Here is a 24,642-nt window from a genome sequence, read left to right as displayed (position 1 = left end):
GACACTGTCATTAACAGTAAATAAGAATCTCCCCCTTTAGATGGTAATTACATTATTTCAGGAATTCTATAGTCAGCATGGAGAAACACTTTCATTCTGTTTTGTAATGACATTTTGAGCAAAATTCAAGTTGATGTTTTAAAAAATCATTAGACCATTAAAAAGTGGTTTTAACAGGTAAGATTTCCTCAAAGGTTTATTTCCTCCTCACAGGGCTGAAAGTGTAAATGCCAGCTTTCTGAAAGTCCTTAGAAAGAGCAAGTAACTGCTTTTGGTGTGCCTGAAGACCTAGTGAATTACAAGAAACAAAGTGATATGTTTGAAGGGAGGAACAGCAGGCAGTGTATGCCATTATCACTTCCTAATCGTCCCCACCTCCTCCCCAAGCTTCTTTTTATAAAGATAAAACAACGTGTAAGTTGTTCAGTCTGTCTCTGTGCATTTCTAATTTGCTTATTGCCCTGCTACACCAGTATGGATTTGTTGGGTATTTTCTCCTATAGTCAGAGGGCTGACTAGGGTAGGTAAGTTAGCAAGCAGGAGGCTCCTGCATGTTGGAATTAGCTACTTACCTGTCTCATCCATTGCTTGTTTTTTCATGTTTTGCTCCTTCAGAGGTATCCTAAAGAAATGAGATACCCAGCTATTATGGTAGTGCCAGGTTCTAATCTGTTCCAGGAGTTCGTAGCCGTGGGTCTGAGTGCACCAGGCAGGGTCTGTAGGTGTTCCCATGACGCTTCTCATTGCACCTGGGTCATAATTAGCTTTTTAATTTTATGTTATTGGGTTTTGGTTAACTATGAAAAAAGTAATAACACTGCTGATGAATGCTATGCTATAACTTGCTAAACTTCTTTAGAAGTCAAAGATTTATGCACACTGGGTAACACTGCCACTCTCCTGCAGCATGTTTGTACTGGGTAAGGTCACTTGAAGAGCCAGAGTTTTGACTAAAATAGGACTTTCCTTGGCTGGTCCTACAGAGAGATTTTTCAAGCTGGCCTCCAAAGCATCTTTTGGGATTCCTGGCAGATCAGGTTTTCTACGGTAAGGAACTGCTTCTTTTTTTCAGACACTGTTAGCATAAATATCATAACCTGAAGCCCACAATCACACTCAGAAGATGCTTTCTTCTTGTATGTCAGGCAAATTGTGTTTAAATTGGCATATAGAGAAACACGACTATTCGAAGTGTTGTAGCGCGCCATATTACACTGAGCAGGTATACATACCACAGTACGTGCTGTGCTTTGAGCAAAAAATGGTAACAGCCATTCTAAATAACAGACTCATAGTGCTAAACCCTTATATTGTTTCTGCTGGCACCATGGTAATATTTCTGTTCCGTACCTTTCAAAAGAACTTGGGAACCAAAACACTTCAATGAAAATTCAGTGCATATCTCTGAATTACTCCAGAAATTCAGCTCTGATTTGATTCAGGATGAAGGTGGTAAAGTGATCTCATTCACTCCATGTTTTAGGCCTGCTGAGATAAAGCTTGATTAAATACTGCTAAAGCAAGAGATGGAGAAGGAATGAAAAGATGATAGTGCATTATTTTACATTTTCACTTACTGACATGCGTAAATGTCTTCATCTTCTCCAGAGAAGAGATGCCAGGCTTCTATGTTCTGTGCTTAGTAGAAAGGTGAGAACTCAATTCTTAGTTTTTTGTTATTTTTAATCAGAAGTGGGGGTTGTTTCCCAGCATCTCTGTATTTCTTGATGTGTTTTCCATAGTGATGTTCACTTATGAAAACCAAGTGGATTTAGAATACAACAAGCTGCATGTTCCCTCAATTAATACATCCACCCCCCCTGTTAGTTTTGCTCCATATGGTTTTAGATTAGGGATGAGAGACCTTGCAAAGCGCTTGCTTCTGTCAGACCTCTAAAATCAAGCCTCTCCCCACTGGGTTTTAACTTTCCCTCAGTTATAATTATTAGCAACTGCAGGAGCCTTTCTAAGCCCTAATCTTTTAACTGAAACTGCAGGGGTTTGGGACAAGGGGTCTGGTTTCAGTAGGACTTCCAGCCATCTTCCCCCTCTACCTTCTCTCAGAGCTGTGTTCACTCTTGCTTTGATTCTTCTCAAAAAGGGTATCGCCTATCCACCACTGAAAGGAAACTGTGCAAAGTGGTGCTATCACACCTACTACAAACTAGAGGCTTTTTCTGCAGGTCACTTAAATGCTATTTCTTCTTGCTTGATAGGCTGTCCTTACTAGTGTGCCCATCTCACCCTTTGTCCATCACATTCAGTGTGAAGGAAAAGCTACAGATCTGAGCTAATGAAGCCTATAATTTATCATCTGTTTTTACTGTTTATTTATTAATGTGGAGTTGCTTCTGCTGTGATTTTTGGGAAATCAAACTAGCTCCACTCTCATTTCTATGAGATCTGGAGCCGTGACTTGGATCAGGTGGCAGCATAACATAACAAGAATGGCCTTGATGACCTGCTGGTTTTGTTTACCCCAATAGCTCACCAAGCCATCTTTGACTGATGAGTAGAGGATGCTTGCAGAAAGACTGGATGAAATGGGACAAGTGTAGGATTTCCTAACTTCTGGCAGTCAGAAGTTACGGGGATTTCCTGATCCAGAAATTCCACTGGATTGCATCATGTTTACTAGCCATTGATATATTTATCGACTATGAATTGTCTGATCTCTTTTGAACTTTCTTGAACCTCCACATCATCCTTTAGTGGCAGTCCAAATAGTCTTTTTTTAGTAAAACAGCTTTTGCAATAAAGGGGGGAGTATACACAAATTCCTGTGTAGTCTGGAAGCCTGCTTCAGGGGTAAGGCTGTTTTCCCCAATATTTTGTACAATTTTGCACAGTTCTAAATACAATTTAGAAACACAGATTTTAAAGATAATTTTTGGTGATAACTTAATCTCGCTGGTTTTCTTTCAGCTGAGGTATTTTTGCCCTTGTTCATTTGGTTTTGTGGGCTGAGCTCTAATGTCCTGTGCCATGTGCATCCCTGCATAACTTGAGAAGAATTCCCTGCTGTGTTTCTGCATGGAAGATCAAAACTGGATATGAACTGTTCATTGGAGGTTAGATTGTGCCTCTAGGTTTGTTTCTCTCTCTTTTGCTTTCCTTCTTGTTATTTTTCTTTCCCATTTGCCTGATTTTCATTCATTTCTCTTGTCACACATTGGCTGTGGTTCCCCTCAAATTCTGATGGCAGGATGGAATTGGATCTCTGTGCAAAATGAAAGCATTATTACATTAGGTTATTTTCAGGTTCCTCAGAAATCTTGAAACAGACATATATTACACTGTATTGTAAAATGAAAATCAAAGAGGAAAAGAAATAGTGTACAGTATTAGTGGTTTAGTTTCAGTTTTTTTTTCAGGAAGTAGATGTTTGCCCCAGAGAAAGACTGGAGACTGTTGGCTAAGTACCTTCAGTTTACACCAAAATGTATTGAAGTGTTTCATGGCATTTAGAGAAGATTGGTGACAGCTATCATTAGTAATAAATAGAAATTAATCTGAAGTCACTGTATTCACGTACTGCCTGGTAGATTTGTTGTGTGTATAAGCACTGGTTATCCCTGGTTTAAAGAGGGACCCACACAGGATGCTTTCCTGCTGTGCTGACTCACTACTGGTAGTCTAAAGAATGAAAAGGCATCTGTAAGCTTCCTGATTTCCACATTCCTTGTAAGGTTTCTAGACCAAAATGTCTTGTATTCCCTTTGTCTGCCAAAAGGTGAGGTTCTCATTTCATCAACAGACTCCAGAGTGATCTTAAACTGCTGATAGTTTGTGCTGCTCTACCATAACTGGTTAGTTTTCAGTCACCATTTTCCCACACACTGTAGTACATGCTATTTCAGACAGCTGAGGAAATATGAGGCCTGAGAAATTACAAACAGTAAGAAAACCTACATGTCTCATAAGGCCCTCCTTCAGAAAGTGACTAGGGGTTCCTCTGTCATAAGATAATGTGGTCCATTGGTTATGCTATCTGCCTGCTTGTGTATAAACAAATTAGTAGCCCTCCTCCTCAAACAAGAGCGGAACAGATGAAGTGTGTAATACTTCTGAGAAGACCACAAAGTTGTTTGTATCTGAACTGATTTGCCAAGCAACCATTCTAAAATCAAAGATCCATTGGGAAAACCAACCAAAATACCCAGTAACAAATTACCACTTGGTGGCAGATGGAAGATGTCCATTACTATTAGAAAGCCCAGCTGAACTAAGGTTCTCCCTTTCCTGCGCAGCCCCAAGGGGGTAAAGCTAGACAAAAGATACTTAGGGAGAAAACTAAACTAAGAGTAATAAGGGCTTTAAAAGCTGAAATCCACCAAGGTACCAAGTTATGCAAAAGAAAAAACGCTGTTTGTTGCAGAGAGCCTTATGCCCTGAAAGATGTACAGATTCTTTTCCAGGTCATCTCGGAGCTGGGTTACATCCTGTGCACTTCTGGTCCAGCTCTTGGTTGTTTGTTGAGGTCAGTGTTAGGTTGCTTTTTAACTGAAGTGACTTTTTGACTCCTGTATTTGTGAACAGTCAAGGTCTGTGGGAAACTGATGCAGTGGGAGCTTATGGCTGTAGATGACCTGAACTTCTGTTCTCAGGGAAGAGTAAAATGTTGTCATTACTTTCCTGGTTGTATAAACTATGCGCTCCCTCTCTTTGTCCCTCCTTCCCTCTTCAGTGCCCATTCGGGGGTAGGCAATACAGACCGTGCATGGTTTCAGAGGCTCTTTTGTGTGCCCTGCAGTTGTACTGACCCCCGTCTCATGGTCTCTGCATAAGAAAAGCATTTATGTGAGTGCATGGTAGACACAGCACAGCCCTGGTACCAACAAGGCAAGCAGAGATTCCTCACATTCCTGGAGGGAACCAGAGGACCTCTCTTTCTGCCAGGCAGGAGTAGTGTCTCAAGCACTGATGAGGGCCATTGCTAGTGAAAGTCACAGAGGTCTTAGGGCCCTGGATTGCCTAAATCTGGGGCCCTCTGTTCCACTGGTGCCCATAGCACACACATTGGACCCTGGGCAGCTGTACTGCCCTAAGTCCAGCCCCTCCTTGACTTGCTACCTAAATACTGTGGACTCCTTCCCACTTCTGTCCTACTGCATAGGTGGGAATTTTTGTCCATGTGTAGCTTCCTTTGTCCGAGCAGGTGGAAGGGAGACTGTGGTCTTGTGAGGGCCCAGGGACATATGTCCTCATGTTAAAACACAAAATAGGTGGTTAGAGGAGCGCTTTGAGATACTCTGAAATACCTCGTCTGAATGATGTGGGGAATTGGCGTCAGAAACCATCTAAGAAGCCATCCCTCTCTAGTATCCCCAGATATTTGCCACTGCATCAGTGAATGCGTTCCAGATCAGTTTCACTTGACGGGGATGATGACACATTTTGAGGCTCCCGTTCTCACCATCACGTGGCTTTGTGTCCCTGCATTTCAGTCATTTCAGAGCAGTGCATCACCACCCCACTGGCTCAGGATGTGCTCTGTGTTTAGCAGCACATATTTATGACATGAGGAGCGAAGAATGAAGTTTAACTCATGTCCTTAACTAACCCATAAGTGAGGGATTATCTGCCTACTGCATTCTTTTACTAAGTATTAATCACTTCACATTATTTGCATTTTTTTAAAAGTCTTTTGCTTCTTTAGTATGTCAGCACACAACTTGGTTTGCAGTCACAGCCTTTGAGGGGCTGCTGATGTATTAGTCACGCCACTGCTGTCCTCAGCCTGACAAGGGGCCTGTTGTGCTGCTTTCTGGGTGAAGGAAAAACTACCCGTCGATGGGCTACAGCTGGGTTATCAAGGTTTGCTCTTGCTTCACAAACCTGTCTTCCTGGCTGTGGTAGAGTTAAAAAAATAATTACAAGCTTTTCAAAGGATCACCCACATACACATGGTATGAGAGCTCTTTTCTTTGTTGGTTTCATTTTATTTGTACATGACTCACTCTTGGCAAAATGAGTGAGCCTCATGAGCCTGTAAAAATTCTGTTTGGATTAAATGATTTGCATTAAATGATTTATAACTGCAAGAAGGGTTTAATATTCCTGTGATTCCTTAAGGAAAAACAAACTGATCTTATTCTTTCAAGTACCTATTGCTTTCACTCCTGTTACTTCAGTCGCCATCTTACTCGCTCGAGCTGATAGCTGTTAATGAGACTCTGGGTGCTTCTCCTTCCTCACTTTCCATGCCTCATGGGTTAGAGATGGGTGGTGGGGATGTGCAGTAATCTTTTCCCTCGCACATCCTTCCTGACTGATGGCCAGGGAATGTAGGGCCTCCCAAAACTGCCGGCCTTGCTATGGCAGCGAGCAGCATTTGTGCTGGGCTGAGGTGCAGTGATTGTGTTTGTGAGACTCAGGTTCCCAGGGATTTGGAGGCTAGGGGCCCATCAGCCTTCGTGTTCCCGTTGTCGGGGTAGGTGTGTTGGGTACAGCCTGCCTCATCCCTGCGGCTTCCTCCAGGGGTCGTATGACTGCAGGACCAATGGCCTGCCCAACCCAGACCGGGGTTCCCTAAACCCAGGGATGCAGGGGCGTGGGAAGAGCCTCCACTGGCCATCCCCGCAGAGACGGAACCCCATCCGGGGCTGCCTGTACCCCTGCGAGGGAGGCTTCGTGGTGTGGTGTGCTTGTGAAAGCCCATCAGGGAAAGGCACGGCGTCGGGGGGGGGGGGGGAATAAATAATCGGCACTGCCCGGCAGGATGCAGAAGGTGCAGTCAGAAGGCGCTTTGACACTGTGTTTGCGCAAAGCCGCGGCTGGGTTGGGTGCTCGCTTCCAGAGGCGGCGGCACAGCCTCCGTGCCCGCGGCGAAGTTGCTAGCGGGGGCCGCTGCCTTTAGCCTCTGAATACGGCGGAGCCCGAGTCCTCCTTCGCCAGGGTGACCCAGGGTCGCACGTTGCGGCGTTACCCACCGCCGTGGGATTTCAATTCCCGTGGCAGCAAAGCGTCGCGGGTCCCCCCGCAGCCGCGTCGCCACACCTCACCGCCCGAGCCCTCGGGGACAAGCGGGGACCGGCGGCGCCCCGGGGCCCGCCCTGCCCGGGTACAGCCAGGGAGATCCCGGCTGCCTGCGGGCGCTCGCCCCGGTGGCGCTACAAGTGGCCGCCGGGGGCGGTTTGGGCTCCGGTTCCGCCGCGGTTTCCCTCCGCCCCGCAGCCTCCTCACGACGACCCTCTCTCCGCGGTGCGGAGGGGCCGCGGGCAGCGTTGCGTAACGCTGCGCTCCGCTCCGCCGCGCGTCGCCCGGGGCGGCGAGGAGACGAGGCGGGTCGCCGCGGCCGGAGGTGAGCGGCGGCGGCGGGGCGGGAGGGCCGCGGGGGGCGCAGCGCGGCGCGGCGTGTGCGCGGCCCTGCGGGAGGCGGCGGTGCAGGCGGGGGGAATCCAGGTCACGTCCGCAGCCAGACGGCGCCTGGCGGGAGGGACGAGGCGAGAGGCACCGCGCCCGGGCGGGCGGGCGGCGAGGGGCGCGGGCCGGGCCGCGCTCCGCCGGTAAGTCAGCCCGGCTCCCGCTCGGCGGGGTGCGGGTGGTCAGCGCAGGCGTGGACGGGCGCTCCGGCGTGGGGTCGGCTTGCCGGGGCGCCCCGGCCGCACGGAGCGCTGTCCCCCTTCGTGGACGGTCCCCGTCCTGGAGTGGGAAGAAAGGGGGTGCGGGTGCGGGAGAGGCGAGCTGCGCTCTTCGCCGCTGTATTTATCTGTCACCGGTGGCGAGCGCGGCGGCAGCGGCGAGGGAGATCGCTGCCCGTTGCGAGTCGCAGCACCTGGGAGCGGCGGGGGCGACCGGCCCGGCCCGGCGGGAAGGGGACGGTGACACCGCCGGTATTTGTCACCGAGGTGCCGGGGAGATAGAGGGAGAGCCGGCGGTATGCGTGTCTGCCGGCGGTTCCTTATTTATTTATGTTTGCAGCATAGGTGGCGTTTCCCCGTGAAGAGTTTATCCGTGCAAGTTTTATTTGACTTTCTAAAGGAGCAGAAATCCGTGAAGTTAAAAAGTCAAATGTGTTAATTGTTAACTAAACATAGAACAGCTTGGAAGCTGCGGTGGGTGGGTGGATTGGGTAGCGTATGAGTGTAAAGGGAAAGGAAAAACTGTCGGCCGTGCGAAGCCGTTTGCCGGTAGGAAGGGTCGCACCTCCTCTGCTGAGCGCCGGGAGCCCGATAGTTCCGTGGTCCCCAGAAACCTTGTTTGCACTCGCGTCGTGCAGGCGGTGGAAGGAGAAGACCAGGTTGAAAATGCTTTAAGGAATACCGGCTCCGGCTCAGGAGGGCGAATGAGACTGCTTTTTCTACAGTATACACAGTGTTCCTTTTGTTATCTGAACTTAACACCAAATTCATGCATTCGAACGGAGCCTTCTGCTAGTTATAGTAATATATTTAGCTTTTATTTACAAAACTTAGTCTATCGTAAATACCTATTTGCATAATTGGTAGACTGTGGATCTCTTTATAAAGCAGTTTGTTTTCCTTTTGCAGTTCAGTACTAGTTGTGTGTTGGGACAATTTACTAGGTTTTCTGGTTTCTGTTTTTTCAGCTCCAATTTCCAAATAAACAGTTGAGAAACAAGGGAAAAAAAACCCAACCAAACAACAAAAAACAAAACCAGAGCAAAGGGTTTGATCTTTATAAGAAATCTATGTAGTAACAAGGTAATTTTCAGGGGACTTTTATCATAATCAGTGCAACTTTATTAGTTAGCAATATTGCCTTACAGTGAGAGGCTTGAGTTCTCTCCCTTACTTTGGGCTGCAAATGATGTAACTATTTAAATTTATCGCCTTTTTTAAAGTGAAGAAGCTGGACGAAGCCCCTGGAAAGTATAGCACTTCATTTTCTCATACAACAGTGGTTTAAAGCACAATGACAACAGAAGTTTTGTGAAACTGGATATGCCTACTTCCTTCCTCACAAGAGTTTTTCTCTTCTTTTCTACTAACTGGTCAAAATCAGCCTTCATATTAGTCCCAGGACCTTTAAATTAGTCTCAGCCTTCCTTCAGTTCATTTGAATTGTTGACCTTTGGATGAGCTGGTGTGTTCCATTGTTACTGATGGATGGAATAATCTAGTCCTGACATACCAGTTGTGAAACCGAGAGCGCTGCTACTTGATGATCCTGAGGAAATTTAAACGTCACATGAATCTGTGTTGGAAAAGGAAGGATTTAGCTGTGGTTTGCATCGGCTTCTAACTCTGCGGACTCTGATGTTCAGAGCTGAGAGGGCTCAAATTGGAGTCTGTTAGAGTCCATGGAAAAATCTCCCATTGATTTTTAGTGGTTTTGGATCAAGTCTTGTACGAGCTAGTGTTGAGCACATCATGGCTACTACAGATTGTTCAGTGCTTTTGAAATTCTTTGCATATCCAAGTCATTATGTAAAGTCAAGTTTACTGTGCTGTCTCCTCCTGTGTGGGAATGTTCTTTTGCTGAGTAGAAAGAGGTAGCAGTGTTTTCGTATGCTTTTTTATATGCTACAGCATATAAATTGTTAGTGGTAACAGATACTGGTGTTGCATAAAGAAGCTTGCAGAATAACACATACCTGTGGTAGGCATATATCCTCTCTTGGCTTCCCTGTTGTTGATGATGAGCAGAATTTTTCCTCTTGGCTATATATAATACCCCAGCCAAGAGAGACGTACGGAGGAGAAGGGTTACTAAACTTAAATCATGGAAGTTTGTCAGAGTTTATCGTCTAGTGTAGCATGTCTTGGAATTTGATTCTGTTTGGAAGGGAATCAAGAGATGAAACCTCAAAAAAACCCACCTGATTTGAGGCAGGACATCCTCCAGCAAGAATCTCATTTGCTACCGGAAGGGTGAGACCAGGAATTTTGGCTCCTTGGAAAAGGAAATTCTGGAGCATATTATCTCTCCTCCATCATATTCTGGTTTACTGATTTGAGGTTTGCTTATTAGTAAAAGTTGAAGAAGGCAAAAGAGGCATGCATATGAAAGAAGGTCAGATAAATAGCCTGAGATGAGGGAAGGCAGGAGAAGGAAGGTAGCGTATGAATGTGAGCCCTCATGTCTTTAATTTCCTTCTAGGACTTGGGAAGTTCAAATTCTTCCAGCCAAACTAATTTGCTCTTTAATAGGAGACGGCTGTCATGGCAGAAGGCAGAGCTGTACTGCAGGATGCAGGGTAGCAGTGCAGAGCTGTGTATTTTCTCTGTCTTATCCTTCCTCATGCTGGATTTCCAAAGCACAAAAGAATCTGGCATCCAGAGGAAAGGAGGAGGTGCTGCTGGGGCACTGTCCACCTACTTGCAGGGAATGATGTGGCATGTTGATGCTGTGGGTTTCTAGAGAGTATAGTCAGGATCAGAATTTGTGAATTTCCCATCAGACAGGACTGATCACAGAAGATTATCTTAATATTTCCACTGTTTGTCTTTGTTCCCTCCTTTCCAGATTTCAGAAATAGCTACATCTACAGTCCTACATTCTCTCCTGCATGGCCCCATTCGCATAAATAAATGCATGCTTTTCAGTAGCTCTTCAGGTTTAGGACAGCAGAATTCTGCTAAGTCACGAAAGTACTCTCCCTCTATCTGCCTAACTGAAAGTAAGGCCTCTGAGGTGGCTGAGGAAATCTGTACTGGAAAATGCAGTAGAGGTATGTTATTCCAGGGGTCTGCTTGGGTTAATTTACCCTGTCTTTGATGGGATAAAAAGTAGAATAATTCACATGGCCATTAGTGTGGCAATACTGCTTCTGATGCCTTTTAAACTTGCCATTGTGCAATGCAGCACACTGTCTTCTCAGGGATGAGGTAGGATTTTACATGTTTTACAGGGACAGCTAACTGAGCAGTGCATGTATTATGAGAACTGTTGTTAGAAAAATCAAGGGCAGACTATAAATAAATATAATTTCTGTGTAATGATTAAAGAATTGTATCTCTTCAATTCTTTGTTATTTCATTGGTTGTATGTAGTCCAAGAGGACATTCTGAATAAAGTAATTAAGTCTTGCTAAGTTGTTTCTCTCATTTAATTCACAACACGTGAACGAGATTCTTTCCACTACTCATCACTATTTTATTTAAACATGGTTATGGTAGAGGGACAATGCAAGGAAAAAAGTTGTTTGGAAAACTTGATTCTGTTGTTAGCTTTGTCAGTTTGTGGTCATGCTGCTGAAGTGTGTGCAGCCTGCAACTGTATAGGATGAAATTATAAGCAAATATAATGTTGGAGGTTTTTTTTTAAAATGCAAGAATTAAACTGTGTGTTAAATTCTGAATGCTTTTGTTCATAAAAATGCTCATTTTTCTCTGACCTGTTGTAGCTTGTTAGAAATTATGGTCTTGTGAAACTTAATAAATTAGTCAAAGGATAAGGGAATAAATTACAGTTTAAAAAAACCTACAGTATAACCTCAAGTGTCTTAAGTATACAGAATCATAATGATTTTTACTGATGAACTAAACTAGCAAATACTCTTATGTTATAATTAGATTATACGCGTGAAAGCAGTGTGATCATTCTAGCTTACAGAGCTGTTCTCTGTCCTCTGGTGAACCTAATCCAATAAATTAGGGTTCTGTTTTCCATTGGAAGAAATAAAAGGACTGATTGTCAAACTGCCTAACAATAAGGTAGAAAATGGGGCAAGATTAGTGTCTCTTCAAGTGAATTTAAAGTCAAAATGTCTTTGCTGGATGAGGAAGGGGTGAAGTTGGTGGATGCAGAAACAAATTGCTAATATGTATGTGTTTGCAATGCATACACAGAATAGATAGAAGGCCATTGATTTTGCTCACCTGCTAAATATTTCTGCCTGTTCTAACAGTGATGTTTGGATGTCTTCTTGCTTCCTTCATGGGAGTTGGAAGAAATGAACTGTAAGCCACAGGTACAGCAGCAATGTTGCTTGACTGTAGGATGTGCTTTGGAACAGCTGTGGTGTAAGGGAAATAAAGGAGCTCTTTGAAGAAAATTAGAAGTGCTTGTCAACTGCATAAGTAGTAGGATCATTGGATAATTGCTCAGTAACTGCAATCTCAGTGACACGCATATGGATGAACCTTTTTTAAAATACAAGAAAGATACACTTCTGTGGGTAAGAACAGCTGTTTCATCAGCATTGCAAGATGTCTTCCTTGAGACATGTGTCATGTTTGCTCTCATTATCTGCATTTGTACAACATTCTTGAATGCTGTGCCTTTTCTTTTCTCGTGCTTCGTGGGTTTGCAGACCTTCATGTCTTACTTCCACTGACTTAGTCTTGCACTTTGGCTTCCTTTAGTATACTGTTAACTCTGCACCTCCCACCCATGACTGTTATTTCCCTTAACTCAGCTATACCAGCTACTTGCCATGTGCTCTTGCCAAGCTGTACCAAGCAGGTATGCAGTGCTGCTGCTACTGCTTTTTGGTTTCCTACCTATGGAAGGAATAAGTACTAATAAATTGAAGTTACTTCTTCTTTACCATTGTTTTTTCCTTTGGCTTTTAGCACAATCTTATAATTCGTAGCCCATTTGCCTACCTCATTGCCACTCTTGACAGGTAGGATTGCCTTCATGTGACATCTTACCATCTGCTTTCTAGCTTTACATTAAAATAAATTTATTTCCATGGTTTATTGACTTATCCCGGGCTCTCTCATTTTTGGTTGGTTGGTTGGGATTTTTTTTTTTTGTGATATTTCTGTATTTCTTTTTAATATTTCAGTCATCTTTTTTTAAAAATAGGGTGTGTTTGTGTGCAAGTGCTTCAAAGTGTATAGAATCATAGCATGGGTTGGGTTGGAAGGATCCTTAGAGTTCATCTAGTCCAGCCCTGCTGTCATGGGCAGAGGCATGTTTCACTAGATCATGTTGTTCTGAGCCCTGTCCAACCTGATTTTAGGCTTAGCTTAGGCTAAGCCTGTGTAAGGCTTTGAATAACTTTGTTCATGGCTTCAGGAAATGGCTGTCTTGAGCTTTCTTTTATAAGTTAGGTGTCTTACTTTCCATATTGTATTTATTCTCCTAAAAAAGATAAGGTGTCACGCATTATCCAGCTAGATAAACAGGGAAAGATTCTGCGCAGAGTTATATCCATATAAATCCAGGATATACATGCCTACGCACGTAGCATTAAAAGAGTATTAGCCTATAACTTATTTGTGGCAAATTTAATTTTTGAAACAAAATAATTACTTTCATTAATTATTAAAATAGAATTTTATTTCTACAAATAGAGAGAAAATTATGCCTGGAACACTTCCTATGCAGCGTTGAACTGCATGTGTTTTATGTTATGCCAGTTTCACTGATGTGACTTACTGAAGTGATATGGTTTATTCAGTTGCTCAATGTGACCAGAATAAAATAGCTTAGTTGGGCCAGAAGACTTGGAAAAACTGTTTAACTCCATAAGTTACTGATTTCAAAGGTCAAGCACTAAGGAAAAAGACACCAAAATTCACATTGATTATGCAACTTTAATTCAGGTATCTTTGAGTATATGCACAAAGCTAAGGTTTAGAATCCACAGACGGTACTGTTTCACTTTTAAGTGTTCTTAGCCATATGTAGTAATAGTTGTGTTTGAAAACTATGCTTCCTCTTATCTTTGTTTGAAACTGTGAAACTTCATGGAGAAGATCCTCCTGGAAACTATGATAAGGCATATGGACAGTAGGGGGGTTATAGGTGACAGGCAGCATGCTTTCGCTAAGAGCAAATCATACATGACAAATTTGGTGGCCGTCAAATTTGGTTGACAGCATTGGTGGATCAGGGAAGAGTGACTGATCTCATGTACCTGGAGTTGTGCAAAGTATTTGACGCTGTCCCGCACAACATCCTTGTCTGTATATTGTAGAGACATGGATTTGATGGATGGACCTCTCAGTGGATAAGGAATTGGCTGGAAGATCCACTCAAAGAGTAGTGGTCAACAGCTAAGTGTCGAAGTGGAGACCAGTGGCACGTGGTGTTCCTCAGAGATCAGTATTAGGACTGGCACTGTTTAACATTTTTGTGGCAGCATGGACAGTGGGATTGCATGCCCCTTCAGCAAGTTTGCCGATGACACCAAGCTGTGTGGTTCGGTTGACATGGTGGAGGGAAGGAATGCCATCCAGAGGGACCTTGACAGACTGGAGAGGTAGCCAGTGCCAACCTCATGAAGTTCAACAAGGCCAAGTGCAAGGTTCTACACCTGAGTTGGGGCAACCCCAGGCACAGCTGCAGGTTGGGCAGAGAATGGATTGAGAGCAGACCTGAGAAGAAGCACTTGGGGGTGTTGGTTGATGGGAAGCTCAACATGAGCCAGCTTCAGTGTGCACTCGCAGACCAGAAGGAGAACTGTGTGCTGGGCCACATCAAAAGGAGTGTGTATGTGTGGGGTTGAACTAAGTGGTCTTTAAGGTCCCTTTCAACTCAAACCATTCTATGATTCTGAACATCAGATCACAGGGAATGCAGCTGGTTATATTGAATATGGGGACCTTATGTACACATTATTGTACACATGTAACAGTAGTTTGTCACTGGGTATTTGTGAATTTTGTGTTGAAAATCACTTAGTTCTGCACCATGAAGGTATCTAACCTGATTATCCAACTTAGCATTCAAGTTTTTCTTCCCTTTACCCCAAGGTCCCCTGCCTCAGATACTTCACACTTTTCTCCTTTGCGAGAAATAGGACAGAGATACTAGAGACATTTTCTTTTCTTGAAGAGGCATATGCATGGAGATGGCATCCTCAACCTCATTTCCCTGTAGGATGTCCCGTCGGTTGGTCTGGTTGCTCAGTCTGGCAGATACAGAAGGCATCTGCCACATGCCTGCTGTTGGCAGAGTGGGTTGCAGTGTCCTTGGTGTCATCTGCTGTTCTCTCGATGGGGCCTTTGGGGTCTTCTTGCCACCAAAAGGGATGAGTCAATGACAAGAGTACTGCTTGCCATTATGTTGACCAGACCCTATGCTGTTGTCTTCTCATCTTTCTGCGTTACTGAGGGTTGGGTTCCTTGGTGGTGCTGGTTTGGTTTTTTATGTCTCCAGTCCTACTGCCTTTTTGGCATCTCCCTCCCTTGCCCTTCTACTTGGCATTTCTGCTGTGTCTGTATGTGACCACTGCCGTGATAGATTGTCAAAAATGGTGATAACCTCTGAAATGTACGAAACCGCCTTTTTCATCAAGTAGGTTGGTGTACAAGATACTGTGTGATGGCAGCTGTCTTCATTTCCATTGAACTCTGGAAGAACCCAGAGACTGTTCTGATAGTCAGGCCTTGTGGGAAGCCCTTTTGCTTTCATCCTCTGCCCAGGGAAGATGAATCTCACCCACTGTTACTCTCCTGGTGGGATGCAGGGAATGTGCTTGCAGCCATTCTGGCCATGCCTTTCCAGTTGGTGGATGGTGGGAGTATTTTTGTGAGACAGAAGGATCTTCTGCTGTGGTCTCTTCAAGAGACCTCTTATCAAAGCACTCTTCAATCTTGTGAAGGTAGGAATGCTTTGCTCAGAGGTTAGGCATGGGTGGGAATGGTGTGGCCTGGGGCAGGGAAGTGCTGGATTCCCTAATTCCTGAGTGAGGGGGGGCTCTGGTCATACCCTCTCTGTAGAGCTGTTCCCTGAGCTAGCCCTTCTGGTATCCCCATCCCACTTGCAGTGATGTTGATAAGGTGACTTGCTTTGGCATAGGATACTTGGGAGGAGGGACAGCCAGGCTATGATGCTTCCCTTCCTCTGCTGCTTCCATCTCCTTCTCTCCTCTGCCCTACTTTCTCTTTAGGGCACATTGCCCATTCCTTACCCAGGCCTACAGGTGTTTGCCTTCAGCCCTCCTTTTGCAGCACAGCTCTGAGTGCTTTCTGTGTTCACTGTTTGTGGTCAAACCCGCTTATGACCGAACCTGTCAGTTGTGGAGCGCTGCAGCGTTTTCCCCCACCTGCCTAATCCTTCATTATCATGCCCTTCTTTTACTTTGTGAGAGATTGAAGGGATTAGTGCCCAGTGGCCAGGCTTTGGGAGTACTCTTGTTGGCGTCTGTTGGTGAGGGACGTTTGTAGCTCCAAACCAGAGGACATGGAGTGGACAGAGCCTTGCCAGTTCATCCAGGTCACGGTTCTGGTGTGGTGGCTGTAAGAGGGGGGACAAGCAGGCTTTCCCCAGGCTGCCCTAGAGCTAGGGTTGGTGTGCCAGGCAGCTGCTCTCCCCTGGCCTCTCCTCCTTGGTTTGCCTGACTGCAGTCCCAGAGGCAGGCACTGTGGGCTGGCAAGGGGCTGAACTTGTGCAGGCTCCCTGAACTCTCCTGGGGAAGAGAGCAGACCTGGCTGCACTTTTTCTGCAGTCAGGACTCTACCTCTGGCCTTCAAGGCTCTGCAATGGCTTCTTTGCAGTGCCTGGTTCCTGGTGTGGAGCGATGTATATGGAGAAACGTATGTATATATATAGCATGGTTCCTTCTGTATTTAGATGTCAGATCTTCTGGAATCCCTGATAGCTGGTAAATTCAGGCATCTGAATGAAACAAGATGGATTTTTTTTCCAAATACTGTAACAATTTTTGTGGAGCACAAACAAATCTAGGCAATCCCCTCTCCCCTGTTTTCTTTTTCTGACTAGATTTTCACAGGGACAGCAGGATTAATTCCTGTCATAAGGGCCTTGCTTACCAAATTTCAGGTTCTGTGCCAAGGAACAGGAGAACTCAAATAGCTGAAAGAAAAAAAGTCTAAAATTTTGCATATAGCAAACCCCCCAAGCCTGCAGAAATAGCAAGACCGTTTTGACTTCTTGGACACCAGCACAGGTTACCCAGAGAGGTTGTGGCTTCTCCATCCTTGGAGATATTGAAACCTGAAGTGTACACGGTCTTAAGCAGCCTGCTCCAGGTGACCCTGTTTGAGCAGGGGAAAAACTAGAAGGTCTCCAGAAGCACCTTCCAGCCTCAGCCGTTCTCTGAATGAAACTTCCTGAAGAAAATCATCTTGAAATGGGCAGTCGGATACAGGGAATTGCAGTTTACTTGGCTAGAGATGAGTGAAGTGGAAAATAATTTAAGACAGACTCACTTAATGGGAAGTGTAGAGAAAAATAAGCTGGTCTGCCAGGCGTGCCCTTAATAAATTCAGGGGAGTCAATAAAAACATTATGAATTCATACCAAAATAAAAGAAAGCAACTGACTACACAAACAGTTTAAGCTGCTCTGTAACTTTAATTAGTGCCCTAAATGCATTTTTAATGCACACACTGAAGTTGTGAGATTACTTAAAACTTAGAACCAGGATTCATGCTCTCACATTTGCACATAAGGGGCCAATGCTCAAGATCATTACCGCTGATCCCGTAGAAAGAGTCATATGGGCATAAAAATAGCCAGGACTTGGCTGCTGTTTAGGAGTCATTTTCTGATCATGCTTTGCTCATGGGATTGTAAGCATAAAAAGCCAAATTTACATAAGCAAACTGCTTGATGAACCCTTGCCCTCCCCCCTCCCTTGACCTTTACTGCCTATTTGGCTCCATGGAGCTTTTCCAGAGATCTCATTTTTTGGGCTATGTGTCTCTCCAGCAAGAAACCCGAGTTCTGCAAGCAAGAAAGTGATGTAATTCAGCCACAAAACCTGAGAGCTCAAGCAGACAGTCTTCCCTCTCCCTTTGCTAATGCACCTACTCACAAGGCAGCCCTGTGGGGACCAATGTGGACGCTGGCTGGCAGCCAAGGCATGTAAATCTCCTTACCTTTGCTCATAGCTTGAGTTCATCCACAAATGGCAGCTGAAAAGTCATGCCCATAATACAAGTTCACATCAGTTTAACCCTTATTTTGCAACAACACTGCAGGCTTCTTTTTTTTTTTTTTTCTAAAAGCCTTCTATTTCTCAATATTTTTCACATATTTTATTTCGTCAGCTTATGAGGACTAGCAGGTAGGTTTGTCAGCAGTTTACCTTGGAGATAGAAGGCAAAGGGGAAGTGGCTTGCTGACAGGAAATTGCTTGCTGTCCAGGCAAGCATAGCATGAAATAAGATGAAAAGCTTGGACTCCCCTTTGTGAAGTTCAACTCAAAGCCAAATTATAACTTGAGCTCAGTCTCTTCAAAATGTGTCTGTGTAGATATAGCTGTAGACCGTTTTGATGATCATAAATCTGCAGCTGAATTAATTGGTGGTGCAGGAAAAATATTTAAAGGCAGATATTTACCATTCATAAATCCAGATGTACAAGATCAAATCTGTAGTCTGATCTTTTTAATGTTTTGTAGCTGAGAGTTTCCTGATACATTATGCCTAATCTTGTCAATATTTCTTTAGGTCTTGCTCCTTTAAGTAGCTTTGGATGACTGGAACATCCTGCACTTTTGCAAAGACCTCCTGAAGTCAGTGAAAGCCATTTGTGAGCGTTGTCAGCGGAAAGAAGCAAAAGTCTTGCGTGTGCTGCACAGTCATAAGGCAGGCTGTGTTTGGGAAACGAGAGTAGTATAGTATTACTGTGTTTGCTTTGGAAAGTAATCTAATCTAAAAGAGCTTGAAACAATTTGCAAATTAGTATTGTGAAAACCTCACTGTCATTTTTTATTTCTTTAAGAGAACAAGTATTTAAACCCAGAAAGAGCAGCAGCTGTGAAGAATTCGGGAGATTCAGCCTGGCAGATATTGCGAGGCATGGGATAGAATAGAGCTACGCTTTACCTGTTGCCATGTGAAGGTTAAGAGCTGCAATCTCTGTTAGGAGATCCGCATTTCCCAACAGTTGGGTGATGGTGTAACAGGAAGAAAGGTGTGGGCAAAACTACAGAGTGACATATGAGTAATTGAAGACCTCACCTGTTTTCCCATCTGGAGAGCAGGCCTAAGTGAGGAAAGCAGATGGGCGGATCAGAAGTTACAGTTCAAATGCTTAGTTTTGCTGAGCTTGTCCATATTAAGGGTAATCTTTGGGGATTCGTGTTTGTTGTGTGCTTTTTGTGTGTTTGGATGGGTGTTTTTTGAGTCAGAAATTGTGATGTCTGGTGTTACTCCTTTTATATACTGTATCAGCGTAGCGGATCTGAGCTGCTAGCTTATAGCCCGCAGATGCCTGCAGACTTTGTGATACTTTACTGCTAATTTACCTGGATGTGTTTTCTTCAGTAATGTTCCTAATAGTGAATGAGCTACCTTTTTAATAATAGCAAAGTGGTGGAATTACTGTCTCATTTCCATATGAAAAAGTCTTGGTGAATATCAAAGGCAGATTTTGACCTTAAGTGATGCTCAGAAGCATTTATGTCAGAAAGAAGAAGTTACAATCCCAACAGTGATTTTTGAAATTCAGTCGACATTATGTAAGTTTCATAAATACACATCTTCCTTCAGTGTTTGAAATCAGGGGTCAGGACTCCAAAATAAAACTTAATATGAGATTACCTTCTGTGGTTATTACTGCCAGGGAAATGAGAAGGGCAAAAGTAAAGGTAGGTGATACAAGCTCACCGTTTCCCAAAGTTCAACAGATTTTGTGAGCAAAATGGTCTGCTTACAGTGTGTTTTTAAGGTGGAAGTAATTTTATCTACAGTGCTTCATTTGGAGTCAGTATACCCAGCCATCTGCAGCTGTATGTATGGCAAGCCTAATATCTTGATTTAGGGATTAAATTTATACCATGCTCTTGTTTGTTTGTCTAAAGACTTTTGCTGCATCACCTGTTCGGGGTTTTGTTTGTGATGTAATACAGAGTCTCAGTGAATTTTGTTGTATTTCTTGTTTACTGATATCTTTATGAAAAACTTGGCAAAAGTTTGTGAAAACTCAGTATAAGAGTCCTTGTACCTTTATAGGTCAGTTAGCCAGTGGTATTAATATTTAAAGTAATTAATGCTCTTCCCTTTTTAATCCAGGCTAATGTCTTCTAATCAAATGATGTAATTCAACAAATATAACAAAACCTACTGAATTAAGATACTGTACTCTTCTGTTATCTCTGGGTAACAGTATAGCACATGTATTTTGAGCATTTTGGGGATTAGTAGCTGAATTTCTGGTAGTAAATGCATTTTATTTTTGAGTCAATAAATTTCATTTTCTGTCAGTGCTTACCTTCAAGTTACATTTCTGCTGAATTACCCGTTGTTAATTAAAAATAATTTTATCTTTTGGGTTAACATAAGAAATTAGGACATTATTAGGGCGTTGGCCTTGATGTTTTGATAACAGGTTAGCTGCTTTGATCTGGCTGTGTTGACAGTAAAATTGGGTCTTCCACTTGGACGTGTAGGAGAAATGCGTGTTTGGTTAGACCGCTGTCAAATTGGACAAAGTAACTAGAGTCAGTAAAGCAAAGACAGGCACAGCAATAATAAAAACAGGGAAAAAATAATACAACACAGGGTCATGCAGGACGCTGTCACTTTGCCAGTATCATTTACGGCTGTAAACAGAGGTCATGACGTCATGCTACAGCAATCCCAGCTCTTCTCAGATTTGTACCATTTTCCTACAACTCACATAAGCCCAGTCCTAGAACATTGCGTTCCCTTTTGTGTACCAAAGTTACTTATTATTTTTTCTGACCAGAAGAGATTAAACAGCAGAGAGTTCAGGGAGGAGCTGGAAAATAATAGAGCGAAAGGAAAATGACATGACCAAAGTCTGCAGAGTGGCTGTACGTGTATATTGGTGACACATGGCTGAAAGTAGTTGGAAAAGGTAACTGAAAAAAGTGAAAGTGGATTGTTTGGGTTGTTTTCTTTCATTTTAGCAGAGGGATCTATTAGAAGAGTTTGTTCCCTGTGTTATCAGCTTGGAAGTGATCGATAGGAATCTTAAGGTGTATAAAGCACCAGCAGCTGTATAATATGGAATGATACAACTTTGATAGAATGAGGGATAGGCAGCTACTGAAGTCCCCTCTTATATGATTATTTTTCATAGTTTCAGATGTTCTGATTCTGAACACTAAATAATGCCTCTGATGTAATTTAACTGTGGTATAACAACATTAAGAATACGGACCATTTACATCACGAGAAGAAAAAAAGGGAAAATACTTTGAAGAACTTCCTGGGTTTAGAGTAATATTTTTTCTTAATTACTCATAATTAATTAATAATATAATTAATATAATATAAATCAAAACACAGGAAAAATAGGATTCTATTATATTTGCCTGGTGTAGGTGTATGTAATCTTGTAAGCACCATGTGCCATTTTAGATTTTATTTCATTTTCCCTTTAGGCTGCAGACTGGCAGTTAAAGTGCCCTGAAGGGGTCTTTATTCTAGTTGAAGTACCCTTGATTGCACCCGTCTTTTTTTTACTTTCCTTTATAGTAGTGTTTTAAGTTTGATGGATTGTTGTTGGAGAAGTGGCATCTTTTCTGTTATGATCAGTGGTAGCTAAAGCTGCTCCGTGCCTTTTCAGTGATCCTAACAATCATCAATCAGCCAAAAAAGGAGTACCTCGTAGAACTGCAGGTTATGTGTGACCCTGATTCAGAAGTGTAAGTGTCTGAATTTAAGAACCTTTTAGGACAAGCTGTGCGCTCTGTTCGGTGGTTGGCCATCTCACTAGCTGTCCGGTTCTTCTCTAAAACATGCTATTTAAAATGTTATCACAACTTCTTAGAAACTTGTGATTTAAAATCACATATCTTCAAAAAACTGAACTGTGAATAACTATATAGACATTGTAGATTGGACAAAGAGGAGGGATTACATTCCAACACCAATATGCTAGCAAAATTACACAGGGAAGAAAGTGGAAAAAGAATTCTAGTCTTCATGTCAGAACTACCAGGTATGGTATATGTTCCGTTAGTTGCTTGGTACCCCAGCTGGGCAGCACTCCCCAGTCTGTGGTGGCCATACCCAGCTTTGAACAGAGTACCATGGTAATACTTCCCAACTTCCCAAAGAAATCTAATGTGACTATTTCATCCTCATGAATTTTTCACATATATCCTCTCTTCCTTGATTTCAGATTATAACATGTCAAGTAAAGAGCGTTAATCCTAAAATTTGTACAACATGCATTTCAAGTTTCAGTCTGGGTCTTTTTCAAGTTCAGCAGTGTTCACAAAGAAAACAGGTTAGGTACATGTTTTTTCCTGCCTTCACATAATTCCTTATTGTCCTTAAATCTGATTGATTGTCTTTATTTTTTTTCTTTACAGTCCAGGTTGTTCTGCTTTAGTCCTTACAGATAAACACTTCAGAAGGTTATGTGAAAAGGCACAGTTACAGTAGAGCGTGTTTATGGTTTTTAACTCTTGCTGTCACTCCAGAGCCACCACTGTCAGCTGCTGAGATGTCGCAAGGATCACCAGTTTCCATTTAATTTTGATTGTAAAACTGCTGATGAGCTTTATTGGTGTCTGGGAGGCTGTGCAAAATGGATGGGGCAAAGTGGCGTAAGCAAAGTCCTTACACATAAACAGTTTTTCAAATGGATGTGGTATAAGCATATTTTTCATAATCTTCATTCTGATGTCATATTCCCCAGAGGAACTTTTGGAGCCTAACGGTGAATTCAGAAATATATATAATAGCATTAGAAATGAGTATGGAAGTAGCAATAATAGAGGGGAGAGTACTTCACCACTGTCAGTGATTGTCTGACGATGAATTCCCCAGCAGCAAATTCTCAAAGTGCTGGGAAATGGTCTGAGAACATGCAGTAAAAATGAGCAGTTTACCTGCATGTTATAATTACAGTGTTAGATGATGTGCAGTCCTGGTTTCCTGCCTGATTGCCAATACATTGTGTTTCAATGGTCTGCACTGTTCATAAGGGTAGTGCAGTAACACATCAGGAATGACAGAACTACCATGGTGCGTTTGTGTTGTGAAAGCCAACCCAAAATCCCTCTTCCGTTTGTTCCTGCATGTATTTAAGACTGCATTTAGTTATTTGTATGTCTGTAAATGATGCTTTACAGACATATGAAAAGAGAGAGTTTTTCCAAGCTCTTATAACATAGTTTTATCTAATTGTGGTTATTTTCTATAGCCCTTATAGTTTTTTACACTATATTAGGGAAAGTGCACATAAGTGATTCAATTTTCTGTGCTGTTTACCCATGTTAGAAATTATTCTTTAACTCTGTGTGTTTGCTTTTTTAAGGATATCATGACTCATTATTTACTCATGGGTAATCATCTTTTAGTAAACAGTGCATCTTGTGAGAGAAAGAGACCCTTCGATTCAAAAGTTCCTGCCAGCTGTCACCTCCACAGCTAGTATCACCTCATAATAGAGAGCTAGTTATGAAATACCAAAAATAATGGTTGTGTTTAGAGAAACAGGAAAGCTTCCAAATAAGCCAGAGCTCAATAACATGTCTGACTTCAGGGCTGCAACAAAATATACCTGGGCATGTAATACTAGCGATCTCTATTTTGTGTCTGATACCTTACTGCTATGTCTGGTTGGTATTTTATACTTTTTCAATCAGTGAAAGAAAAAAAAAAAAAGTGGCATAAAATAAAGTTACTTAATCCTACCTTTTTTCTGTTATGAGGAGAAGATAGACTTTGCCTTTATTGCCAGTTATGTTCCTAAAAACGATATCCTAGGTTTAGATTTTTGAATCATTCCCTGGCTGACTAAGTGATGACTCTCTTGTTTTGTCTCCTATTTATAAAAGAAGTGAAAAGATTTAGCTCATGAATTTTTCATATAGAATACAGCTGTGCTGTCTGGGGCCAAATGCTGTCCTCGGTTACAAGTCAGTGTCTCTGGTTAGCTGAGTCAATGGCAGTGTTGTGAATGTATTTCAGGGTAGTACTGAGACTTAAATGTTTTGTTTCTACTGTGCATATGGGGGTAAGAATTAAGCAGATGATAGATAAACTGATTATAAAAATAGATAGGAAATAGAGGTTCATTTTTCAGTCCAACATGCTGCTGCCAGTACTGAAGTAGGAGTAAAACCATTACTCACTGCCCTGCGGGTGCTGCACCCTATAATGAATGAGTACCATGTTATATCCAGTAACATCATGAAAAACTCAAGTTGAAGCAGAAGTTCAGATCTTAATTAGTAGAACTGCCTTTCTCCCTTTGGTGCTGCCAACCAGAGAAGTCTGATTATGTTTTAAACTTACTGAAATGGACTTTGCCTTTTGACTCCTTAGGATCTGTCTGTGAAGCCGAGAGTGAGGAAAGGTGTAGTACAGGCCTTATGTGCCTTCATTGCCTGGTTTCGGGTTGGTAATGTCCCTCCGAAGTTTTACTTTCAGGGCAGCCTTTACACCTGTGTTCTTTCAGCCTCCAAGATTTTCTGTACAATCAGGTTAAAAATCAGGTTAACCTTTGACCAAGAATTTCAAAATCACCAGATGGAAAGCCCTTCCCTTTCTGCTGCCTGATTAAAAACTCTCCTCTGCATAGAAGACTCAAAAAGGCTCTGTAGAAAAGACGTGAGGCTTTACTGATTCTGAATTGCAGTTTTTCTGAGTAATTCTTTATAGGAAGAGGCATCCTCATTAAGTGTTTGGAGCTCTTCCTTGCTTTTCAATCTAGAGAATAGGAAATCGGGCAAAAATAATTAGTGGGAAAAACGTTAGTAGCACTGCTGTGATGTGAGGGCCCTGCCCGCAGCTGGGTCTGCCAGGTAAATACAAGGTTGTTCTCAGCCCTGCTAGCTTGAGAAATAAAAGAAGAAAGCAAACTCAAAAAAACCTAAATGGAAAT

The 24,642-nt window shown here is 42.9% G+C and overlaps 1 protein-coding gene across 10 annotated transcripts in view; it reads left to right on the top strand.

The window, feature by feature from the left end:
• Nucleotides 1-24,642, top strand: part of THRB (thyroid hormone receptor beta) — a 170,151-nt gene that overhangs the window by 5,655 nt on the left and 139,854 nt on the right. For 2 of the 10 annotated variants that reach the window (XM_062607195.1, XM_062607196.1), the window contains exon 4: nt 24,084-24,155. The exons of 5 other annotated variants lie outside the window; for them this stretch is intronic. The gene's annotated coding sequence lies outside the window, so the exon portion shown is untranslated. Of the gene's footprint in view, nt 1-6,976; nt 7,304-24,083; nt 24,156-24,642 lie in introns of those variants that run through there. 3 more of the 10 variants (XM_062607197.1, XM_062607199.1, XM_062607204.1) reach the window with 2 other exon arrangements.

Source organism: Pezoporus occidentalis, unplaced genomic scaffold (genome assembly GCF_034315485.1).
Source record: "Pezoporus occidentalis ecotype Australia unplaced genomic scaffold, CSIRO_AGI_Poc_V1 ctg120, whole genome shotgun sequence".
Taxonomy (NCBI): Eukaryota; Metazoa; Chordata; class Aves; order Psittaciformes; family Psittacidae; genus Pezoporus; species Pezoporus occidentalis.
This window is presented reverse-complemented; position numbering and strand designations above follow the sequence as displayed.